The sequence below is a fragment of the Capricornis sumatraensis genome, chromosome 2, assembly GCF_032405125.1.
Source record: "Capricornis sumatraensis isolate serow.1 chromosome 2, serow.2, whole genome shotgun sequence".
In the NCBI taxonomy this organism is placed as follows: domain Eukaryota; kingdom Metazoa; phylum Chordata; class Mammalia; order Artiodactyla; family Bovidae; genus Capricornis; species Capricornis sumatraensis.
In genome coordinates this window covers 1,354,333-1,377,663 of record NC_091070.1, presented here as the reverse complement: position 1 = coordinate 1,377,663, position 23,331 = coordinate 1,354,333, and positions in this window count along the sequence as shown.

The following is a 23,331-nucleotide window of genomic DNA, read 5'->3' as shown; positions in this document are numbered from 1 at the left end:
TCCTAGAGGAGGATATGGCAGCCTACTCCAGTGTCCTTTCCTGGAGAAAATCCCATGGACAGAGGAGCCTGGCGGACTACAGTCCACCGGGTCGCACAGAGTCGGACACGACTGAGCAAGTAACACTCATTTTCCATTAACCATTATAGTGTGAGCAGATTGTTGTACCAACAGGTAAAAGTTAATCTCATCATGGTTAGAATTTCTTTCATCTGTATTAAAGTTTATTAATTTTAAAAAATATGTATTTATTTGGCCGCCCTGGGTCTCAGTTGCAACATGCAGGGTCTCCGGTCTTCATTGCTGCCTGTGGGATCCAGTTCAGGCCCAGGCCCCTGCACTGAGAGCGGGGTCTTAGCCCTGGACTGCCAGGGGGTCTCATCTTCAGCAGTTTGTGCCGGACACTTGATCACCAAGAAGGTGACTCTGACACGGTCACTGCCTCCTTGCACGCCCTCTAATCTCTAAGACGAGTTGAAGGCAGTTACATTTTCCTGACTCCTCTGATTCTAATCACTGCACATAGGTGTTGTCGTCCATCACTTCAGTTCAGTTTGGTCGCTCAGTCGTGTCCGACCCTTTGCGACCCCATGAATCGCAGCACGCCAGGCCTCCCTGTCCATCACCAACTCCCGGAGTTCACTCAGACTCGCGTCCATCGAGTCTGTGATGCCACCCAGCCATCTCATCCTCGGTCGTCCCCTTCTCCTCCTGCCCCCAATCCCTCCCAGCATCAGAGTCTTTTCCAATGAGTCAACTCTTCGCATGAGGTGGCCAAAGTACTGGAGTTTCAGCTTTAGCATCATTCCCTCCAAAGAACACCCAGGGCTGATCTCCTTCAGAATGGACTGGTTGCATCTCCTTGCAGTCCAAGGGACTCTCAAGAGTCTTCTCCAACACCACAGTTCAAAAGCATCAATTCTTTGGCGCTCAGCCTTCTTCACAGTCCAACTCTCACATCCATACATGACCACAGGAAAAACCATAGCCTTGACTAGAGGGACCTTAGTCGGTAAAGTAATGTCTCTGCTTTTGAATATACTATCTAGATTGGTCATAACTTTCCTTCCAAGGAGTAAGCATCTTTTAATTTCATGGCTGCAGTCACCATCTGCAGTCATTTTGGAGCCCCCAAAAATAAAGTCTGACACTGTTTCCACTGTTTCGCCATCTATTTGCCATGAAGTGATGGGACTGGATGCCATGGTCTTCCTTTTCTGAATGCTGACCTTTAGGCCAGCTGTTTCGCTCTCCTCTCTCACTTTCATCAGGAGGCTCTTTAGCTCCTCTCCACCATCCACAGGGCTCTACTGTTATTTTCCTCCCCTTTCTTTTTACAGTATTTCCTGTTCACTTTCCCAAGAGTTTTACATGTTTAATTAATGTAGAATAGTTTCTTTAGCCATCCTTAAATTGTTGGATTTGAGGGTTAAATGTGATTTTTATTTTTCAGTCTTGTGTTTAATAAAAATTATGAAATTGAGTGCTTACCATAGGTTATACCCAGTACACCTCGTTACATATGTTAATTCTTGGGACAACCCCATGAGGGTAAGCGCTGTACTCTCAGGTTGCAGACCAGGATCTGAGCCTCAGAGAGCCTCCAGGCCGTGTCTGCAGCCCCCGTGGGCGTGGTGCGGGCTGTCCCTTTAGAACCTGCGCTTTGGCCCACCACTTCTTCGCCGTTTCCTCCTTTGGGGTCCTTGTGGGAAGAATTGCCTGTTAAAGAGGTCACAACCCCTTTTTTCAGTGTGATGGCCCTTAGGGGACCTGGGATCATAGAAGAACACAGCGATGATGTGTTTAGCAGACTCTCAGGATGGTAAAAGGTTTCGGTGGAACTCTCCAGGCAAGAATTCTGGAGTGCGTTGCCATTCCCTTCTGCGGGGGGATCTTTCTGACCCAGGGATCGAACTTGCATCTCCCACATTGCAGGCAGAATCTTTACCGTCTGAGCCACCAGTGAAGCCCCACCCTCCTTCATTTTTTCTGCCTACCTCCCAGGAGTTCCTTTAAACAGAGCCTGTACCTTTGATTGGAGCGTTTGATCATTCTCAAAGTTGCAGCCTTCTTCGCATCATGTAACTAATGTGCCTAGGATCTGGCTGCCCCCAGAGTTTTGCCCTCCAGCTTGGGCATATTTGATCCCACAGCCGCTCCCTGACTCTGCCTCTGTGTCTGTGGGCAGAGCACTGGCACCAAAGCTGTCTGGGCCTTGGGCCTTCCCTAGTATTAAGCATCTGATGAATCAGATTGACCTTAGAGACCAAGAATGATCTTAGAGACCAACCATGCAAGTGGTTTTCAGACTATGTTCTAAGAATCCTGGGATTCTCCATGGTATCTAAGGGGTGTCTTGCAAGCCCAGGGGTACACATCGCGTTCTTATCTCGGCTGTAAGTATTTATCCTATTCTGCCGCCTTTCTTATGACTCTTTTGGAATGTAGGAAAGATTTTTATATACTCAAATACACTCATGTTTCATGATGAGAACTGCCTGGCTGGATGAAGCACAAGCTGGAATCAAGATTGCTGGGAGAAATATCAATAACCTCAGAAATGCAGGTGACAACACCCTTATGGCAGAAAGCAAAGAGGAACTAAAGAGCCTCTTGATGAAAGTGAAAGAGGAGATGAAAAAGTTGGCCTAAAGCTCAACATTCAGAAAACGAAGATCATGGCATCTGGTCCCATCACTTCATGGCAAATAGATGGGGAAACAGTGGAAACAGTGACAGACTTTTATTTCCTTGGGTTCCAGAATCACTGCAGATGGTGACTGCCCTAAGAAATTAAAAGATGCTTACTCCTTGGAAGGAAAGCCACGACAAACCCAGACAGTGTATTAAAAAGCAGAGGCATCACTTTGCCAACAAATGTCCGTCTAGTCAAAGCTCTAGTTTTTCCAGTAGTCGGGTATGGATGTGAGAGTTGGATCATAAAGAAGGCTGGGTGCCAAAAAAATTGATGCTTTTGAACTGTGGTGCTGGAGAAGACTCTTGAGAATCCCTTGGACTGCAAGGAGATCCAACCAGTCCATCCTAAAGGAAATCAACCCTGAATATTCATTGGAAGGACTGATGCTGAAGCTGAAACTCCAGTACTTTGGCCACCTGATGCAAAGAGCCAACTCATTAGAAAAGACCCTGATGCTGGGAAAGATTGAAGGCAGGAGAAGGGGACGACAGAGGATGAGATGGCTGGATGGCATCACCGACTCGATGGACATGAGTCTGAGTAAGCCCTGGGAGTTGGTGATGGACAGGGAGGCCTGCGGAGAAGGCAGTGGCAACCCACTCCAGTACTCTTCCCTGTTTCCAGGCAAGAAATCCCATGGATGGAGGAGCCTGGTGGGCTGCAGTCCATGCGGTCGCTAAGAGTCGGACATGACTGAGCAACTTCACTTTCACTTTTCATTTTCATGCATTGGAGAAGGCAATGGCAACCCACTCCAGTGTTCTTGCCTGGAGAATCCCAGGGCTGGCAGAGCGTGGCGGGCTGCCGTCTATGGGGTCGCACAGAGTCGGACACGATTGAAGCGACTTAGCAGCAGCAGCAGCAGCAGGGAGGCCTGGTGTGCTGCACTCCATGGGGTCACAGAACAACAAATACACTCATTTTGACTGACATTTTTTTCTACATTTTTTTCACAAATGTGAGTCCTCTCCATGGTTGAGATAAATATTCTCACCCATTCTCTGTTTAGTTCTAACTCATCACAATGTTATTCAAAAGGGCTTTTTTAAAAGTGTTTTTGTATGGTTGGCTATGTAATTATGCTTCATTTCTAAAAGTGTCACATAATGATTTGAGAAAGTGTGTTTTCCAGAGTTCTCTTTTTTTCACTTGACTGTTTCTTTACATCCTGGTATCTATATATACCTCAGCTGGGTTTTTTTATGTTACAGAATTTTGGAGCAGGAGGGGACAGAATCCCCACCCTCTGAACATAGTAAAAAAATATACACAACATTGTGTGTCTGCGGACATATACATTCAGTGTTGTTGACTTCATCACTTGAGTAGCTTTAAATTCTGTTAATACTCTTGTTTATCTATCAATGCTTTATATGCTAACATCTATTTTTAAACTGTTGCCTCAGCGCACCAGGATACCCTGTCCTTTACCTGGAGCTCGCTCAAACTCATGTCCATCGAGTCGGTGATGCCATCCAACCATCTCGTCCTCTGTCGTCCCCTTCTCCTCCTGCCCTCAATCTTGCCCAGCATCAGGGTCTTTTCCAATGAGTCACCTCTTCCCATCAGGTGGCCAAAGTATTGGAGTTTCAGCTTTAGCATCAGTCCTTCCAATGAACACCCAGGACTGATCTCCTTTAGGATGGACTGGTTGGATCTCCTTGCAGTCCAAGGGACTCTCAAGAGTCTTTTCCAACACCACAGTTCAGAAGAATCAGTTCTTTGGCACTCAGCCTTCTTTTTGGTCCAACTCTCACATCCACACATGGCCACTGGAAAAAACCATAGCCTTGACTAGACAGACCGTTGTCAAAAATGTGATGTCTTTGCTTTTTAATGCGCTATCTAGGTTTGCCATAGCTTTCCTTCCAAGGAACAAGTGTCTTTTAAATGGTTACATTTGATTAAATTCCTGCATTTACTCTTAGCAGAGACTTGCTGACTTTTAGATCATCTCTCTAGTTGTAATTTTGAAAGTAAGCCACTTAATTTTTTAATTTCCCATTTTTGAACTGAAGTATAGTTGATTTACAGTGTTGTAATTTCTGGCATAGCAAAGTAATTCAGGGTTACATATATATATTCTTTTCCATCTTCTTTTCCGTTACAGTTTATTACAGGGTATCGAATGTCGCTCCCTGTGCCATCCAGTAAAAACTTGTGGTTTGATGCACGGTTATACTCACTGTCGACAGTTTAAAGTGTTTCTCTAGGGGATGAGGCACATTTAACATCTGGTCTCATTTGTTTTATCTTTTTCTCTGTCCCTTATTTTCTGTTCACATTTCAATTCTATACCTTCTCTTACAGTAGACTGGGCATCCTTTTTATCATCTTAAGTGCAATCGGAATAAAATCTCACCTAAATTGTCTGGGGATAAAAAAGCAATTTCTGCCTTCATTTTTTATGCTTTTCTGTAAACTGAGGCTTCTTTCTGTGAACGGTAAAGTCTTGCGTCTTTGGTTTCAGCCCCGTTTTCTCTAAGCCCCTTGTCCCTCCAGCTCCTTGATGCATCTTGTTCTCTGGAGCAGAAAATAAGCTTTTTAAATTACGTTTTTGCACCTTTGAACCTGCCTTGAACCCCCACACCTGATAACCGATGACGGCGCATCGGCTCCATTTCCCCTCTCTCTCTAGTGATTTCTTGCACTTTTCTTTATTTGCACTTTCTTCGTTTCAGTTCTGTTCTTTCTTTTCATGCCTCTAGACCTTTGGGCTTTGATCAATAATCTGCTTATTACCACTGCATTTTCTCAAGCCTTGCTTCCGCTTTCAAACAGAAAGTAGAGGCCAGATGATTAGCCTCCGAGAGAACGGCTTTCCTGCGCGGCCTGAACATAGTGTTCCGTCTCGCGCAGGAGGGCGAGGAAAGCAAGGAAAGGCTGCTCGCCGCCTGCGGCTGCTGCGCTCTGCGCCGCCTCTCTCACGGCTGATTTTGCGGCCACTTGTATTACCACTTCAGCCTTGAGGTTGGATTGCTTCTTTCTGTTGCCTGCAGGACTGTTTGTTTGTCTCAGATACTAAAAAGGAAAGAAAATGACGAATACAGTATCAGCCACAGTTTGTGTCAGAGCAGAAAACCCCAGGAAGAGTGGCCTCATCGCATGGAGGGTCGCCTTTCCTGCCTAATAAGAAGTCCAGTGGTCTGCGTTTAGCCCTAGGAGAATAGTCCACGAGGCCACCGGAGTCCCGGCGCCGTCTGTCTGTCCTGCTCAGGCAGGCTTAGACGGCAGCGCTCTCCTGTGCTCACAAAATAGTTGCTGCGGCTCCGGGCCTTGCGACTGCCACCAAGGCAGAAGGAGAGAGGAGAAAAGGCAGAAAGCGTGTGCCAGCGAGTCAGTCCCTGGCAGAGGGTTTGCCTGGAAGCCTCCGCTTCTATCTACGTCTCCTCGGCCAGAATCACGTCAGATTGCCCAGGCGCCATCTGCACGGAGGCTGGTCGCTAACGTGAGCACAGGTAAGGTCCCTGTGTGAGGACAGTGTTGTGCCACAGCAACACTGTGTGCGAAGCCAAGTGTTTTCTCGGAGTTTGTTCAGACGGTCCTGGGGGGCGGGGTGGGGTGTGGCTCTTCAGTCTGGAGGTGGTTACTCTCCAGTCGGATATTCCTTTTCCTTTTTTGGTCTATCGGCTACTCTTGGTTTGGTTTCACCCAGTTGCTTAATCTCAGAGTTTAGGTGTGAGTCTCCATTTATCTTCCAGCTCATTAATTCTTTTCTCCACTGTCTGATAACTGTCTTTAGCAATGTTTTCAGAAGATGTTTATTAAGGACCCGCTATTAAGCGTAGGTCTAAATATTGTCGGTTCTTCTTTGCTATTCTCCCACTGTCTTTATTATCATCATAGTGCTTCATTTACCATTCCTTTTTTAAACATCCTCAGGGCTTAACTTATTTTATAGTTGGAAGTTTGCACCTCTGACCCCTTTCATTCACTTCACTGCACCCCACCCCCTCCCTTTGGCAGCTTCTCTGTATCATGAGTTCAGGTGCTGGGTTTGGTTTTGTTTTAGAGGTTCTGTATGTAAATGACATCGTACAGTATTTGCCTGTCACTCTCCGTCCATCCATGTTGCCACGATGGCAGCATTGCCTTCCTTCCTTCTTCTTTTTTTTTTTTTGGCCACATCACGTGTCAAACAGGATCTTAGTTCCCTGAGCAGGGATCAAACCTGTGACCCGTGCAGTTAAGCGTGGCGTCTTAACCAGTGAACAGCCAAGGACGTCCTCCTTTTTAAAACACGGGTGACTAATATTCCTTCAGGTATTCCATGACTTCTTTATCCGTTTACCCGCTGACGGACCCTTAGGCTGTCCCCAAGTCCCGGCTGTTGCAAGTAACATACAGGGGACGTGCGACTGCGGGCAGCGTTTCAAGGTAATGACTTCATTCCTCTCGTTTCCTTTTTCAAGTTAATGTTTCGTTTGCTTTCTGGATGAGTATCCAGAAACGGAACTGCTGGAGCGCATGGTAGTTCCGGTTCAGTCTTTCGGGGAGCTTCCATGCTGCTTCCCACGGGGGCTGCACCAGCCTGCGTCCGCTCTGACAGCGCTCCAGGGCTCGCTGTGCCCTCGTCCTTAACGTCGTACCTCTTCTCTTCCTGATAACAGCCGTTCTCACAGGTGTGAGGCGGTATCTCCTTGCGGTTTTGGTGTGCATCTCACTGATGGCGGGGAATGTTGAGCGCCCGTGTCTTCTTGGGGAAAGCGTCTGGCCAAACCTCTATTCTCTCGGTGTAGCTCTCAGTCGTGCTGCTCATCCGTGGGGTCCCTCCTTCCTCCAGTTTTCCTGCTGTTTCCTATAAGCCGCTTCCATTCCCGGTGGAATCTTGAGGTCTTTCTTTGGGACTTAAAATTTGAAAACTGAATTTATGCTACAGTTAGCATTTTCCTTACTTAAAAAAATAAATGTGGATTGCTGCCCCAGGTCTTCATCGCGGCCTGTGAGGTTTTTCAGCATCAGTCCTTCCAATGAATATTCAGGGTTGATTTCCTTTAGGATGGACTGGTTTCTTCTCCTTGCAGCCCAAGGGACTCTCAAGAGTCTTCTCCAACACCACAATTCAAAACCATCAGTTCTTCGGTGCTCAAACTTTAGGCTTAGTTTGTTTTATTTAACAACCTGTGACTGAAAATCAACATCTGTTAAAAAAAAATGTATCGAAGGCATCTTGGCCACACAGACTTACTGGTGTCCTGTGGGATGTTGGATGAGGACCATCCATCTGGGAGCCGATAGCTTAAAACAACTGTCACTCCCGCTTCAGCTAATTAAGACAAATTTCCTGGAGGATATGGAGTCTAGGGGCTGCCTGGGAAGAGTTGATGACTTACTTATTCTCTCAACAGTTCTTTGCCTTAGGGAAAGTAAGGCTCAGAGAGAGTCAGTGAATTAAATTTCCCAAGTACACACGGCTGGTAAGGGAGTATATCACCTTCAAGTTACAAGACCCAGAAAGCGGGTGGTTAAAGCATACAGGATTTTAGTCCAGCCCGGAAAAGAGGTCTGCACTGAGTGTAGACACTTCAGGGGCTAGTGTGGCGGCAGCATGATGTCAACAGGAGTCAGGCCTCCTCAGCCCTGTTGTCCTAAGGGGTTGCTCGGTGCTCGGGGCTCTGCACCTCCTCAGCCCTGTTGTCCTAAGGGGTTGCTCTGGTCCTTGGGGCTCAGCACCTTCTCAGCCCTGTTGTCCTAAGGGGTTGCTCGGTCCTCGGGGCTCAGCACCTCCTCAGCCCTGTTGTCCTAAGGGGTTGCTCTGGTCCTCGGGGCTCTGCACCTCCTCAGCCCTGTTGTCCTAAGGGGTTGCTCGGTGCTCGGGGCTCAGCACCTCCTCAGCCCTGTTGTCCTAAGGGGTTGCTTGGTCCTCGGGGCTCAGCACCTCCTCAGCCCTGTTGTCCTAAGGGGTTGCTCGGTGCTCGGGGCTCAGCACCTCCTCAGCCCTGTTGTCCTAAGGGGTTGCTCGGTGCTCGGGGCTCTGCATGGCTGCTGGAGCTCTGGCCATGGCATCCCCAGCGTGAGTTGTTGTTCAGTTTGGCTCAGTTGTGTACAACTCCTTGGGACCCCGTGGACCACAGCACACCAGGCCTCCCTGTCCATCACCAACTCCCGGAGTTTGCTCAAACTCACATCCGTTGAGTCAGTGATGCCGTCCAACCATCTCATCCTCTGCCGCCCTCTTCTCCTCCTGCCCTCAATCTTTCCCAGCATCAGAGTCTTTTCCAGTGAGTCGGCTCGTCACATCAGGTGATCAAAGTATTGGCGCTTCAGCTTCAAGATCAGACCTTCCAGTGAATATTCAGGGTTGATTTCCTGTAGGAGGGACTGGTCTGCTAAGTAACAGCAGGAGAAGAAAAGGGAAGGTTGGTGTGTGTCCTTTCCCTCTCAAGGACGTGTCTCAGGTCGTTTTCTTAAAGAAGCAAACTCTGGCTAAAGGTTTGGGTCGAAGCGATCTATCAGGGAGGTGCGCCCAGAAGAGCCTCGCAGGAGGGTGAGCGCTGTGAGGATGGGGCGGGGGGAAGCCCAGCAGGAGGCTGCCTTGTGGAGCACAAGTTACACCTCGTGTCCCACCCGAGGCGAAGCGGCCGGGGGATGCGCACAGCTGTCACTCGCTGGCCGTGGCTGGAGTGGAAGAGACCCAGGCACTTTCCTGTACATGTGAAAAATCACATTTGAAAGGGCCAGGTGCCCTTTTGTTGAGGGGTTGCTCTGTGCCTTGTAGGATGTTGAGCAGCGTCTCTGGACCAAAGACAAAGTTTTGAAGCCCCTGTTTGCTTGCCCCCCTGTACACCTCACCCGCAAGCTCACACCTCAGCTTCGGCTTGAACTGTTAGCGGTGGGGTGGCTCGGTTATTTTTTAATTGATGATCTTGACTTCGGCGCTGAGCCTCAGTCGCTGCACAGCCTGTAGCTGGGTGGCCAGGGGCTGGCCTCAGCCATGGAGCGGGCCTCCCAGTCGCGGCAGCTTCCTGTCCCGAGGCGTGGGTTCCAGGGCCCGGGCCCCAGTCGCGGGGAATGCTCTCAGCTGCTTCTTGACACGTGGGATCTTTCCAAACCAGGGATGGAGCTTGTGTTCCCTGCATTGGCAAGTGGATTCTTAACCACCAGACCCCAGAGAAGTTCCTCTTCTTTTCTTTTGAAAAATATCTTTTGCGTTGAAAAATTCCTAAAGTAATGGATGCATATTTGAATAGATTTTCAAATCATTGCAAAGTGTTTAAACAAAACACTGAAAAATCAGTTTCCCTTCACTTCCCCATCCTACTCCACCGAGGTAACCGTGGGCTTTTTTTTCACACTCACTGGTGGTTCTTTTTTTTTTTTTTTTTGGTAATAGGTTTATTGAGCTATAATTCTTATGCCATAAAAATCAGATATTTAGAGTGTACAATTCACTGGTTTTCAGTGTATTCACAGAGTTTTGCAACCATCAACACGATCCGTTTTACGTTTCATCGTCCCCCAGAGAAACCCCACACCCGTTATCCTCGCCCTCCCCTCCCTCCAGCCCTCAGCAACCACCAATCCACTGTCTGTCCCCGTAGACTTGCCTATTCTGGGCCCGTTTCAGTGGGGTCACAGAGTACCTTATGGTGCTTAGCCTTTCGTGCCTGGTTTCTTTCAGTTCAGTCGCTCAGGCGTGTCTGACTCTCTGAGACCCCATGGACTGCAGCACGCTGGGCCTCCCTGTCCATCCCCAACTCCCAGAGCTACTCAAACTCATGTCCATTGAGTCAGTGATGCCTTCCAACCATCTCAGCCTCTGTCGTCCCCTTCTCTTCCCACCTTCAGTCTTTCCCAGCATCAGGGTCTTTTCCAATCAGTCAGCTCTTCACATCAGGTGGCCAAAGTATTGGAGCTTCAGCTTCAACATCAGTCCTTCCAATGAATACTCAGGACTGGTCTCCTTTAGGCTGGACTGGTTGGATCTCCTTGCAGTCCAAGGGACTCTCAAGAGTCTTCTCCAACACCACAGTTCAAAAGCATCAATTGTTTGGCACTCAGCCTTCTTCACAGTCCAACTCTCACATCCATACATGACCACTGGAAAAACCATAGCTTTGACTAGATGGACTTGGTTTCTTTGGCCCGGTGATGTTTTCACGTCATCCGTATTATAATGTATATGAATGCTTCACTCCTTTTTATTGCCAAATAATATTCTGTTATATGGCTATACCATGTTTTATCTGTTATTTCATCAGCTGATAGATGTTTGGGTTGTGTTAATTTTTTAGCTATTATGAATAATTCTGTATAATGATGAATAAGTGTACAACTTTTTGTGCAGACATAGTGTTTTTACTTATCTTGGGTAGATTTGGAATTTCTGGGTCATATAGAAACTCTTTTCTCAACCTTTGGAAGAACTGTTAGACTCTTCCCAAGTAGTTGTATCATTTTACATTCCCACCAACAGTGTATGAGGGTTCCTCTTTCTTTGCATCCTTGCCAAGACACTTAATAACCCATCTCTGTGGTCACACTCATCTTGTGGATATGAAGTGGTGTCCTATTGCATCTTGGATGTGCATTTCCCTAATAACAGGTGATGCTGAGCATATTTTCATGCGTTTTTTAGTCACTGATGTACCTTCTTGAAAGAAATGTCTATTCAGATCCTTTGCCGTTTTTAGATTGGGTTATTTGGGATTTTTTATTATTGTTGAATTATAAGTGTTCTTTATATATTATAGATTTCCCTTATCAGATATGTAGTTTGCTATGTTCCCTCCCCTTCAGTGGGCTGTCATTTCACTTTCCCCACGGTGTCCTCTGAAGCACAAGCGCTTCACCCCGGGATGAAGTCTCATTAAATGCTGTGCCATTGTTGTTCATGCTTTCAGCGTCATATCCGAGAAACCGTCGCCTAATCCAGCGCCACGGAGACCTGTACCCGTGTTTCCTTCTGAGAGTTTCTAGTTCTGCTCTTACAGTAAGGTTGTAGGTCTACTTTGAACCCATTTTTGTAAACGTTATGAGACAAGGGTCCAGCTTAGGTCTTTTCCATGCAGTATCCAGTCCCAGCAGCATTTGTTGAAAAGACTCCCTCATTGAATAGTTTTGACTCCCTGGTCAAAAATCAGTTGCCCACAAATGTGAGGGTTGATTTCTGAACTCTCAATTCTATTCCGTTGATCTCCATGCAAGTACCACACTGTCGGGACCACTGTAACTCTGCGGTTAATTGTGAAATCAGGAAGTGTGAATCCTCCAGGGTGGTTTTCTTCTTCAGAATTGTGTTGGCTATTATGGGTGCCTTGAAGTTTCCTGTGCATTTTAAGATCAGCTTGTCACTTTCTGCAAAGAAGGCTTGTGTTGGCTCTGTAGATCAACTAGGGGAATGTTGTGATTTTTAAAATATTGTGTGTTATAATCCATGGGGCGTCTTTTCGTTTTTTTAGATCCTTTAATCTCTTTCAATAATGTTCCGTTGTTTTCAAGTATCACTATAGGGAGGCTATAGATTTGGATGGGAAGAGAATTCCGCCTTTCTGTTCGCTGACCCCTGACCGAGCAGCCTCTAGCATTTCCTTCGGTAGAGAGAATAGAGAACCGCTCAGAGGCAGAACAAGTGGCCCCTGTCACTTTGTCACCAGCAGAGGTCACAGGTGGGTTCTTCTCACCTAAGAGTGTGGCACACGCCGGCGTGTCAGCCCCTCATCATACTGCAGATTAGGGTCGTTGTTAGGCCTGTTCTTGTTATCTAATGATACAGTAAAGTTGTTCAAATACTGTATCATGGGACGCCCTGATGGCTCAGCGGGTAAAGAATCTGCCTACAACGCAGGAGACACAGGAGACGCGGGTTAGATCCCCTGGAGTAGGAAACAGCAACCCGCTTGCCTAGAGAATTCCATGGACAGGCGCCTGGAGGGCTACAGTCCGTTGCACCGCTAAGAGTCGGACACCGCTGAGCATGCGGCCCGGTACTGAGCCAGCGTCTGCGGCCCGGTTTCGTAACTTTAATGCCATAGCTTTTGTAATCTTATGCACTTTATTTCACTCATTTAAAAAAAAAAAAAAATCTGAGACAGTGGAGACCGGCAGGCTTCCCCAGACTGCTGAAAGCTCCTGTCGCAGAAACAGGAATTGAGAACCCCGCCGAGGTCAGGCGGACTTTGAATGAAGAGCAAAGGGGAAGTGGTCGTTTTATCACTGCTCCTTGGGTGCCTGGCAAAGAGCTTTAGTCCACTCGCAGCTGTTTGAAAACTGGCTTGAAGCACTATTATTGCTCCATCGCTGCACAGTCTCAGCTTTTCCTGATGATTCAGAAGACACCTCAGCCGTTGCGGTACCCGGAGGATCACCACGGCGCAGAAGATACCGCAGCCGCCTGGAGCCACGGGGAGGCAGCGAGCGCTGAGCACCGAGTGCCCAGTGCAGAGGGCGCGCCCTGCCCTTCCCGCCCTCAGCTGGCGGCGTGCCCCGCGTCTCCGCCCGCCCCTCCGCACAGCTGCGGCACGTGCACGCCCGCTTCTTCGCACTCCCGCTTCTTTGCACTTATATACTACTTCTGTTCGTGGGGTTCTCATGAGGATGAGACGGTTGGATGGCATCGCCGACTCGATGGGCATGCGTTTGAGCAAACTGTGGGAGTTGGGGGTGGACAGGGAGGCCTGGCATGCCGCAGTCCATGGGGTCGCAGAGAGTCGGACACGACTGAGCGACGGAACTGGACTGAACTGAACTAATGCGGTTCTCACGGCAAGAATACTGGAGCCGTTTGCCATTCCCTCCCCCAGGGGACCAGGGTTTGTCAGAACTCTTCACTTCTTGGGTGGCCCTCACTGCACGCCTGGTAGCTTCATCGAGTTACGCGAGCCCCTTTGCCCCAGCAAGGCTGTGACTCAATGGACATGAGTTTGAGCAAACTCGAGGAGACGGTGAGGGACAGGGAGGCCTGGCGCGCTGCAGCCCGTGGGCTGTAGACTTGCAAACAACTACTTCTTCACGGTCGTTTACCAGTTGGTAAAGAATCCGCCTGCAGTGCCTGAGATCCAGGTTCCCTCCCTGGGTCGGGAAGATCCGCTGGAGAAGGAAATGGCAGCCCACTCCAGTGTTCTTGCCTGGGAAATCCCATGGACAGAGGAGCCTTGTGGGCTACAGTCCATGAGGTCTCAAGAGTCGGACACGACTGGGTGGCTAAACCGCCACCACCACCACTTGTAGTTCAATATTTAAACTAGAAGTTGCAGCTGTGGCCAGAGGTGCCATGCTTTGCTTGGCCCACAGATGGAGATGTGCCGGGATACGTTTGGCAGCAGCTTAAAGAGCAAAGAAACAAGAGCCTGACTTGTAGCATTTGCCTGTTTCTGTGACATAAATATTCCCTAAATGGCCACAAACATTTCAAGCTATGAACGTGAATTCACTGAAAGCAGGAGTAGAGAGAATATACGTTCTTATGAGCCTATAGCAGCCAGTTCCAGGAAGCTAACATGGGCTGCAGGGTGTTTGAGAAGACTCAAAGCAGTGGTCAACTTTGAAAAATGAGATTTCCAGTCAAAGTGTAGATTTCTGATTTCTCTTGGAAAATGAGAAATCTGGCTGTGCTGGGTCAGCTCTCCTACGTGCCAGCCACTAGCTGAAGAGCATGGCTGCTCCCCTGTCCCCACCCCATCCAGCCTGAGTGTCACCTGCCATTCATCACTGGCCTAAGAGCTGAGGTCCACCCTGTGTCTTTGAGACGTGAGAACCGAGTGACCTTGTCACCTGGCTCTTTATCAGGAAATTAAGAAAGAGCTGCAGAGCTGTGTCCTGTGTGACACTGCTTTTCAGAAACTGCTTCCGGTCTGATCACAGAGCAGTGAAGCCTCTCCCGATGGGATTCGTGGAGACTGGATCCCACTCTTGCTGATTTCTCTCTGGTCGTCCCCCATCAGTAGGCAAAGAAGCTGTTCTTCTTAAGCTGTGTAATAAACGAGATTGAACCGGAAAAGCGTGAACTTTGTGACCTGCCAAAGGTTTTCCTCTAGGAAATTAAGACCCACTAACTGGAAATGGTGAAAAGTGACAGGTTCAAAGGAAACTCAGTAGAGTAATTAAAAATGTATCGAGCTCTGTACAGCATGCAACTGACAGGGCACAGTGAAACGGAAAGAGCGCCTCTGAGGTCTCGTTGGATACCGGCCATGTTGATTTTGGATAACGCCCAAGTGTCTGTGGGAAAGATCATTCTGAAACCTGGGATGCCAACCCCGCCAAAGTGATTGTCCCATAAATACTTCATTATTTATGGGTATTAAGGGACTCATAAAGGGTATTAGGCTAACCCTAACCCTAATACCCTGTTCTTGGGTGAGGTGAAGTGCTTCTGCAGATGATTTAGGAATATGAGGTTTAGGAAAGGGCTAATGCATTGGAGAAGGAAATGGCAACCCACTCCAGTGTTCTTGCCTGGAGAATCCCAGGGACAGGGAAGCCTGGTGGGCTGCCGTTTATGAGGTCACACAGAGTCAGACACGACTGAAGCGACTTAGCAAGCAAGCAAGGGAGAGTCTTGGGGCTTCCAGTGCTGGGAGACGAGTGGAAGTTGTTAAGAAAAACAGCGAAGTTAAGAATTGCATCACTTAAACACTGGCAAGAGTTATTCGAGAATAAAGTCAATTTCATTGTGGGAAAGAGAGCTCCATTTTTAAAGACGCTTTTTGTGAACATTAACGCGGTGAGACGTTTTTCATGACTCTTCTGTGAAAACCCTCTAGACTCTCATAATCCTGTGTTTGTTTGGGGTGGAGATAGGACCCGGTGCTAACGAACATCCATCCCTTCTGGTTCTTTTTTCCAACAAGTGATATTAAATGAAGAGAGAAGAGGGTGTTAAACAGAGGTTATTAAAAACAGATGCAGTAAAGCCATCGTTAAAATACTGAGGTTGGCAGGCAGAAGATACAGAAACGTGGGAGACAGATGTTAAAGGGAGCATTTTGAAGTGGCAGGAAAATCTGCCTGGGAGGGAAGAAGACAGGTGGGATGCAGAAACAAGCTTTGCAGACTTGAGCATCTTCATTTCTTTGTCTTTAAGGGAGCATCGGGATGCTCTGAAAAGGCCGGGAGACCCAACAGCCACCACTGGTACCCACTTTGCACCAGATGCTGAGTGTCTTCAGGGGGCAGACACTCAGTAGGCGCCCAGATTCTAACAATTAAATTTGTTGAGCCCTTCACTGCACCAGGCACATAAACCATAAGCAGTGGTTTGTGTTTGATCCTCAGAACAACACTCAGTGATGACATCCCCATTTCACAGATGAGCAAACTGAGGCTTAGGAAACTTGCCCCTCACCCCACAGCTAGCAGAAGAAGGAGTAGGTCCATCTGGCTTCAAAGCCCACACTTTTTCTGGACTGCGGTGTCACCTACATTAGCATCAGATTGTATTGTGAACTAATTAGTTAGTTAAGCATATTGCTCCTCAAAACATGGTGCAGAATTGCTGCTCTATGTCCTCAGCATTGAGGAAAATTAATTCAAAATACCAGCAAAGATGGACTCAGTCCCAGTTCTATTTGATTTTATTCTTTCCTGATAGTTTTCTTTTTTTTAATAAAAGCTATTACCATTGCCTTGGTTACTCTTTGCCACCTCTGAATTTTCGACAAATCCAGGGTGAGTCAGGGAGAGTGGTGGATTCTTTTGATGCTGTATGCAAGGAGTCCCTGATCCCGCCAGTGTGCCCAGCCTGAATGAGAGAGGGTGTGAATATTGCCAAAGGGATGAAGGGGCCTGCGGAGAGCAGCCAGTCCTGGGGTGATTCCAGGGTTCCTGTCTCCCATTCTCTTGCAGAGAACATTGTGAGCTGTCTCAGTTCTCCAGGGGAGTCCCTCCCATCTCTGTTTCCAGAAGATTAAGAGGTCTCCTTGACCATGCATGGGTGGAGATTTACCAACTCCTCATTAATGGAATTCTGGAAGACAGTGCTAAGACTTTCTCAATACCGCAAATGGTCTTTTCTGTAGCTGGGTTAGTGCCTGGCATTTGGAAACGCCGTTTCATCACATAATTGGCTGGGCTGTGCTAAACGTGTTTTCTGTTTTGTTTGTTGTTATTTTTACTGATCTTCATGGGTTTTTTTAAATATTTCTTTTTTAAACTTTGTCTAGATATAGTTTATATGACACACATATAAATACTATATGACATGCTGCTGCTGCTACTGCTGCTAAGTCGCGTCAGTTGTGTCCGACTCTGTGCGACCCCATAGACGGCAGCCCACCAGGCTCTGCTGTCCCTGGGATTTTCCAGGCAAGAACACTGGAGTGGGTTGCCATTTATTCCAAATGTGGGATTCAGTGATGTGGGGTACATTCACAGTGTTGGGAAATAATCGCTACCACCCCGTCATCCTAAAAATAACGGCTACATCCACGACGCAGTTGTCCCCAATCCAGCAGCCCCCGGCACCTGGCAACTACATTTTCACTTCATCTATTTCCACTTGGTTATTTTTATATTTCTGCTTCTTTCTTGAAAATCTCTAGTTTGTTCATTTTTGTCATACTTTCCATTACGTCTTTTTATTCCTGGTTTCTTTTTCTCCTTGAACCTGCTTATAATGGCTGTTTTGAAGGGTTTTCTGTTAATTACCACATCTGGGGATATTCAGAGACAGTTTATACTGACTGATTTCTTTCTTTGCATATTTCATTATTTTTTTTTTGTTGAAAACTGGACATCTTGGAAAATATATCATAACTCTGGACTCTTATTTTTCCCCTGAAGGTCATTGTTTCTGATTCTTTAAATTTATTCAGTAACCTGCTTGGGCTAAATCTGTGAACTGTGTCACTGTGTGATGTGTGACTGCTGATTTATCTAGTCAGAATTTTTGCTACACTTTTTTCATAAAGCTTGGTTTCCTGAATGTGAGCTCTGTGTCCCCGCCACTGTGCGGTCGGTCAGTGATTGCACAGAGGCTGTCCTCAACCACCTTGACTATAAGGCTGTGTCTTCTGCCAACAAATCTGTGTGTGAGAAGGGAGTGTTCAGAGTTCATGCCATTTGTAAGTTTGCCAAAGCTTTCATCTTCCGCTGAGCCTTTTTGCGTCTCCTCTGTGCATTGCCTCGGGGCTGATGGAATTTGTTTCAGTGGTGTTTGGTGGGTGCGACTTTCTCTCATCATACCGGCTCTCCTCACTTCTCGGGGAGTCTCCCCGGCACCTCTTAGGTCTTGCAGTCCACACAGAACCACAGGTCCCCGTCTCTCTCACTCACTTCTGTGTGTCTGCACCCCACACAGTGCCAGGCACACCTCGGGCCCTCAGGAAGCGTCTGTTGGGTGGACGGGTGAATGGAGACTTGCTTCCCATGGGCTTTGGCTGAGACTCCCTTGCACCCTCCTTTTGTCGCCCCTGGATGAGCACCTGGCCTTTGATCTCCTGAAATGACAGAGGGCCAGCTCACAGCTCTGCACAGGCGTGGCTCAGATGGATTAGCAGAGGCAGTCAAATGCAAAGTGACTTAATATTCAATGAAACAGACTCACAGGCTTAGAGAGTGAAGTTACGGTTACAAGAGCGGAGGGGTGGGAGGGGGAGGGTGGACTGGGAGTTTGGGATTGACGTGCACACACTGCTATATAATGAAAACAAATGCCTTCGAAAAAGGTTAGCATAGTTAAAACTTGATTTCTTGTAGTCTGAGAGCGGCTTCCCAGGTGGCGCTAGTGGTAAAGAACTGCCCGCCAATGCAGGAAACGTACAAGGTGGGGCCCGATCCCTGGGTCGGGAAGATCCCCTGGAGGAGGAAACGGCACCCCCTGCAGGATTCTTGCCTGGAGAATCCCGTGGACAGAGGAGCCTGGCGGGCCGCAGTCTGTGGGGTCGCAGAGCTGGACAGGGCTGGAAAGCGAAGAGAAACAGCAGTGTGCTGGGCCCTTGCTTCGCTTGCTTGCTCTCCTCCTGTCTCACGGAGACCGAGTCCTCTCCCAGGTCACCTCGGAGGAGGACCCCTTCCCACTGGGCACGCACCGCAGCGTCCCCAGCTTACCTGGCAGCTAGGGGACAACGTGCTGCCTTATCAAGGAGTTTTCTCTAGAATTAAAGCTTTCTGTAGCAATGCATCCGCCCTACGCTTGTTTCTAGGTTAATCATTTTGGTAGAAGCATTTTAATTGATTAAATATTTGTATCCTGATTTTTATCATGTATCAAAATTTATTACAGTATCATAGTGAGAACTTAGCTTTCTAAGCCTAGAAGTCACAAAGGATAAGACTAAGAGATCTGACTGGTGAAAACATAAAAGTCCTGTGTATTTAACACCTAAAACAATAAACTACAAAAAAGTGTTTCCAGCTAACGAAGCGTTAATGTCTATTATGGGTATCATAGGATAAAACATGAACATCTCTACTCTGGGAACAACCTAATATTCCACCAAGAGGAAACTGACTAAGCACTCACAGGAGTGAAACCTGCCATTTCCCGAGTGCAGTCCATGCACCTCACAGGCATGTGGGCCTCGTTCAGCCTCACAAGTCCATCCACCACTGCAGTGCTATGAAGCTATAAAAAGTGCATTTCGACACAGAGTGCGTTCACAGCACATGAAGTGGAAAATACGTTATAAACAATATGGCCCTATTTCTATATGGGAAAAATATATACGTAACCTGATAGGATGAAGAGAGAGGCGTATAAACCCCACAGTGTGGATGAATCACCAAACAGTGGGTCATGTGATTCCGGGACATGATTTGTTTCTTAATTTCTGATTTCTACAATGAGGAAGTAACTTGAAAATTGTATACTAATTGCAAACTCAAACCCTGTTTTGTTCTGTTTAATGGATTACATGTTATCCTACTTCTTCAAGAAGCGTATACTGCACACAATTTAAGTCATTTTGGAGGTTTGAAGCTCATCTTGGGCAAGAAAATCACGCGTTTCTGAGCTAGGAGGGAACTCTGCCAGTGCCGACAGGGAGCCGCCGCAGTTAGCATCATCTGGTTTTGCATGAGTGTGTGATCGTGAGAGCCCTTCCTTTTCTCAGACGTCCCTTTGTCCTGGGGTCAAGTGGCTCTTCCTAACAGGAGTGCACATCAAAATCTCCTAGGAAACTAAAACAAAAAAAAGGTATAACTGTCTTGACCACTTGACTGGGGTTTTTGATTCAACAGGTCTGAGTGGGGCCTTGGAAGCTCTGTTTAAAACAAACTCCAAAGCTTCCTTTTTACCTTCCTTGAGAGCCGGCATTACAGCCAACATGCCTTCTGCTGCTGGTATCCGCTGCCTTATTTTTCTCGGGTTGTTTGTGTGAGGACCCGAGAAAGACCTTCTTCCTTCCAACAGCACAGAGGAGCAGCCGCTCTCAGACTCGTCCAGATGTTGTTATTGTTCAGCCGCTCAGTCGTGCCCAACTCTGAGACCCGTGAACTGCAGCCCGCCGGGCCTCCCTGCCCATCACCACCTCCCAGAGCTTACTCAGACTCGTGCCCATTGAGTCGGTGGTGCCACCCAGCCGTCTCATCCTCTGTCGCCCTGAATTCTTCTCCTCCTTGCAGACTACAGTGAAACATTGTGACATTGAATTCTATAAAAACTTGACATTGAATTCTCCTATAAAAATTCAGGGCAATTTTATTAGCAGTGCCTATGACCACGTTTCTGTAGTCTCTCATTTTCATACAAGTATCAGCACTCACTTGGATTAGGTCAAGGCGAAAACGCAGAATGTGTTATGAGGACAAAGGGGAAGTTTCTGGAACTGCGGGGCAGGAAACACGGCTCCGCCTCACAAGAGCCCAAACCGAGAGGGAGAAACCTCAGGAAACAGCAGGCGCTGTCTCAGTCTCTTGCTTTTTACTTCTGCTTTCTGCTTCTCCCCACTGTTGGGGGCTGAGGCCACCCCTCAGCCTGAGTTTATATCTTCTGAGTTGCAACAACCAACAGTGACTACCTAGGGTTTCACAGTCCCGCCTCTACGCTCCTTCAGTCCAGTTCAGTCGCTCAGTCGTGTCCGACTCTTTGCAACCTCATGAATCGCAGCACGCCAGGCCTCCCTGTCCATCCCCAACTCCCGGAGTTCACCCAAACTCATGTCCATCGAGTCCGTGTTGCCATCCAGCCATCTCATCCTGTCGTTTTTCCATTAGTCATGTATGGATGTGAGAGCTGGACCATAAAGAAGGCTGAGCGCCGAAGAATTAATGCTTTTGAACTGTAGTGTTGGAGAAGAACTTGAGAGTCCCTTGGACTGCAAGGAGATCCAACCAATCCATGCTAAAGGAAGTCAGTCCTGAATATTCATTGGAAGGACTGATGCTAAAGCTGAAACTCCAGTACTTTGGCCACCTGATGCAAAGAACAGACTCATCTGAAAAGACCCTGATGCTGGGAAAGACTGAAGGCAGGAGGAGAAGGGGACGACAGAGGATGAGATGGTTGGATAGCATCACCAACTCATGGACATGAGTTTGAGCAAGCTCTGGGAGTTGGTGATGGACAGGGAGACCTAACATGCTGCAGTCCATGGGGTCACAGAGTCGGACACGACTGAGAAATTGAACTAAACTGATCACACATTTGTGTAGAGCGTGTACAGCATCCCGAGGGCCAGACAGAGAAAAGTGAACCCGGGCTTTTTAACGCACAGGTACCAAAACCCACACACGCTGAGGTAAGCAAACAAGGAGGCTCCATCACCAGGCTCCAGCTCGCTCTCAGCACCCCGGGTGGGCTGGGGTCGGGCACCTGCTTCTCCACCACGTTGCTCTCTCTCCTTCTCTCGGTGCCAGGCCCTAGCCTGGGGGTTCTTCATAGGCTCTAAAATATGGAGTCAGCAGAAACGGACATTCCTCCTGCAGGCCTCTTCAGGTACCCCTGGGGCTAGTTATGATTTTAGGTGATACATGGAAAACGCTGTCTTTAAATGGGTGATTTTGTTTAACTTTACTTAATCTTCTCAGGGAGCAATATGGAAAATATACCAAATTATAAGATTATTTCAACTATGCGTCTTAGCCATTTTTGAAGTCTAGTCAACAAATATACTAAGTGGAGGCCAGCGGAAATGTCATAAAACATAGTCTAATGTATCAGGTAAAGAACGGAGCCTGCCCATACACACACATATATGAAGCTATAAAAACATTTGTAGATACGTATGAATAAAGTTCATTTGCAAAATAAGTGGGGGTTATATTGCTGACCTCCTGGGGTTGTTTAGAAAATTAAGTGAGATAATATATATGTAAAGTGTGTGCACATAACAGATACTCTGTATTTTTTTAAGATAGGGCCAAAATATTCCATTTTTTTTATTGTGACTTTTATTTTAAATTTTCATTGGAGTGTAGTTGCTTTACAATGTTGTGTTATAACACAATATTATAAGTAGGCACTTAATTGGCATTTATCTACTCCAGTTTTTATGTAAATGGCACACACACACGTACACACACACGAAACCCCTTTGTGATTCTTGCTCGCTTTGTTTCGGAGGTAGGTTAGGGTTTTAAAGTGCTGCAGTTTATATAACGTCATTATTAGGTCCATGACCATCCAGGCCAACGGTCAATATGGGCTCATCATGGAGAGAGTCCTTCTGGAGACCTGAAAAGCCTCACCCAGATTGCTTCGGGAATGGAACTGGTCCCATGGGTTGTCTTCTCTTATCATCAAGAAGTACTTGAATCTTATTTCAAATCTTAAAAAAAATAATTTTGTCTCCATCTTTGAAATTAAAGAATAAAAATCACTTACCATCGCACTAGCCAGTTAGGCCTTCTATTTCTGTGCGCTTCTTTCAGACACTGCGTGTATGGTTTTCACATGGTTGAGATGGAATAGTTCTGAAGTACGTGCGCCCACTCTGCTGTCTCAGTAAGTAGGGCTGTGGTTTGGATTCCGCGTGGTTCCCGGCACTGTTTGAAGGACTGCAAACGTGGGTGGTATCAGAAGCGGAGCTCTCTCACCCTTATTCACCGTGAGGCCTTGGTGACTGTGAAAATGTCCTCAGATCTCTGATGCACCGTGTTTCTTGTTAACGGCTTCCTTTTCCTGAAACTTGTCTGTATGAGAAACCCCAAGGGAAAGAGAGCGTCCATTAGTGGGGTTTCAGGAGACAGAGCACCGATTTATCCATGTGAGTTATTGGGAAGGTTGCTTCTGACTCGATAGTTGGCTTTGAACGTATCATCTTCTTTCTGAAACAACCGGGGAAAGTGTTGGCTGTCCAGGTGGGTTTTGAGGGCGCCAGATGAAAGGCATTGCTGTCAGAGAGCAAAGTCCCGAGCGACCAGAGCAGAAGGGCAGCCTCTGTGCAAGCCTGACCCTGCCTCGGAAAAAGTGGACATCAGGCTGGGCGTGATGTTTGCGAAATCATTCAAAAGGGTTTCATCTGCTTCACGGAGAAAGCCCTGGACCACACTCTCTGTTCTACCGGACCAGCAAAATTCTTCCTTCCAGGGGAGGCAAGCAGTGTAAACAACCCCCGGGTTGTGTGTATTTGGCTTCGGCGTGCATCCCACTTTGATATAAGCCATGGAGACGATCTACACCTGGATACGCAGGGATGGGCCACAGTAAAAACAAGAAGAAAGGATAAAACTAGAAAGGGCTTCATGTCGGAACCCTGCTGCACAGGGGCGAGTCCACTTTCCACTCCCAGAACCCCGGATCAGGCGTCACGGGT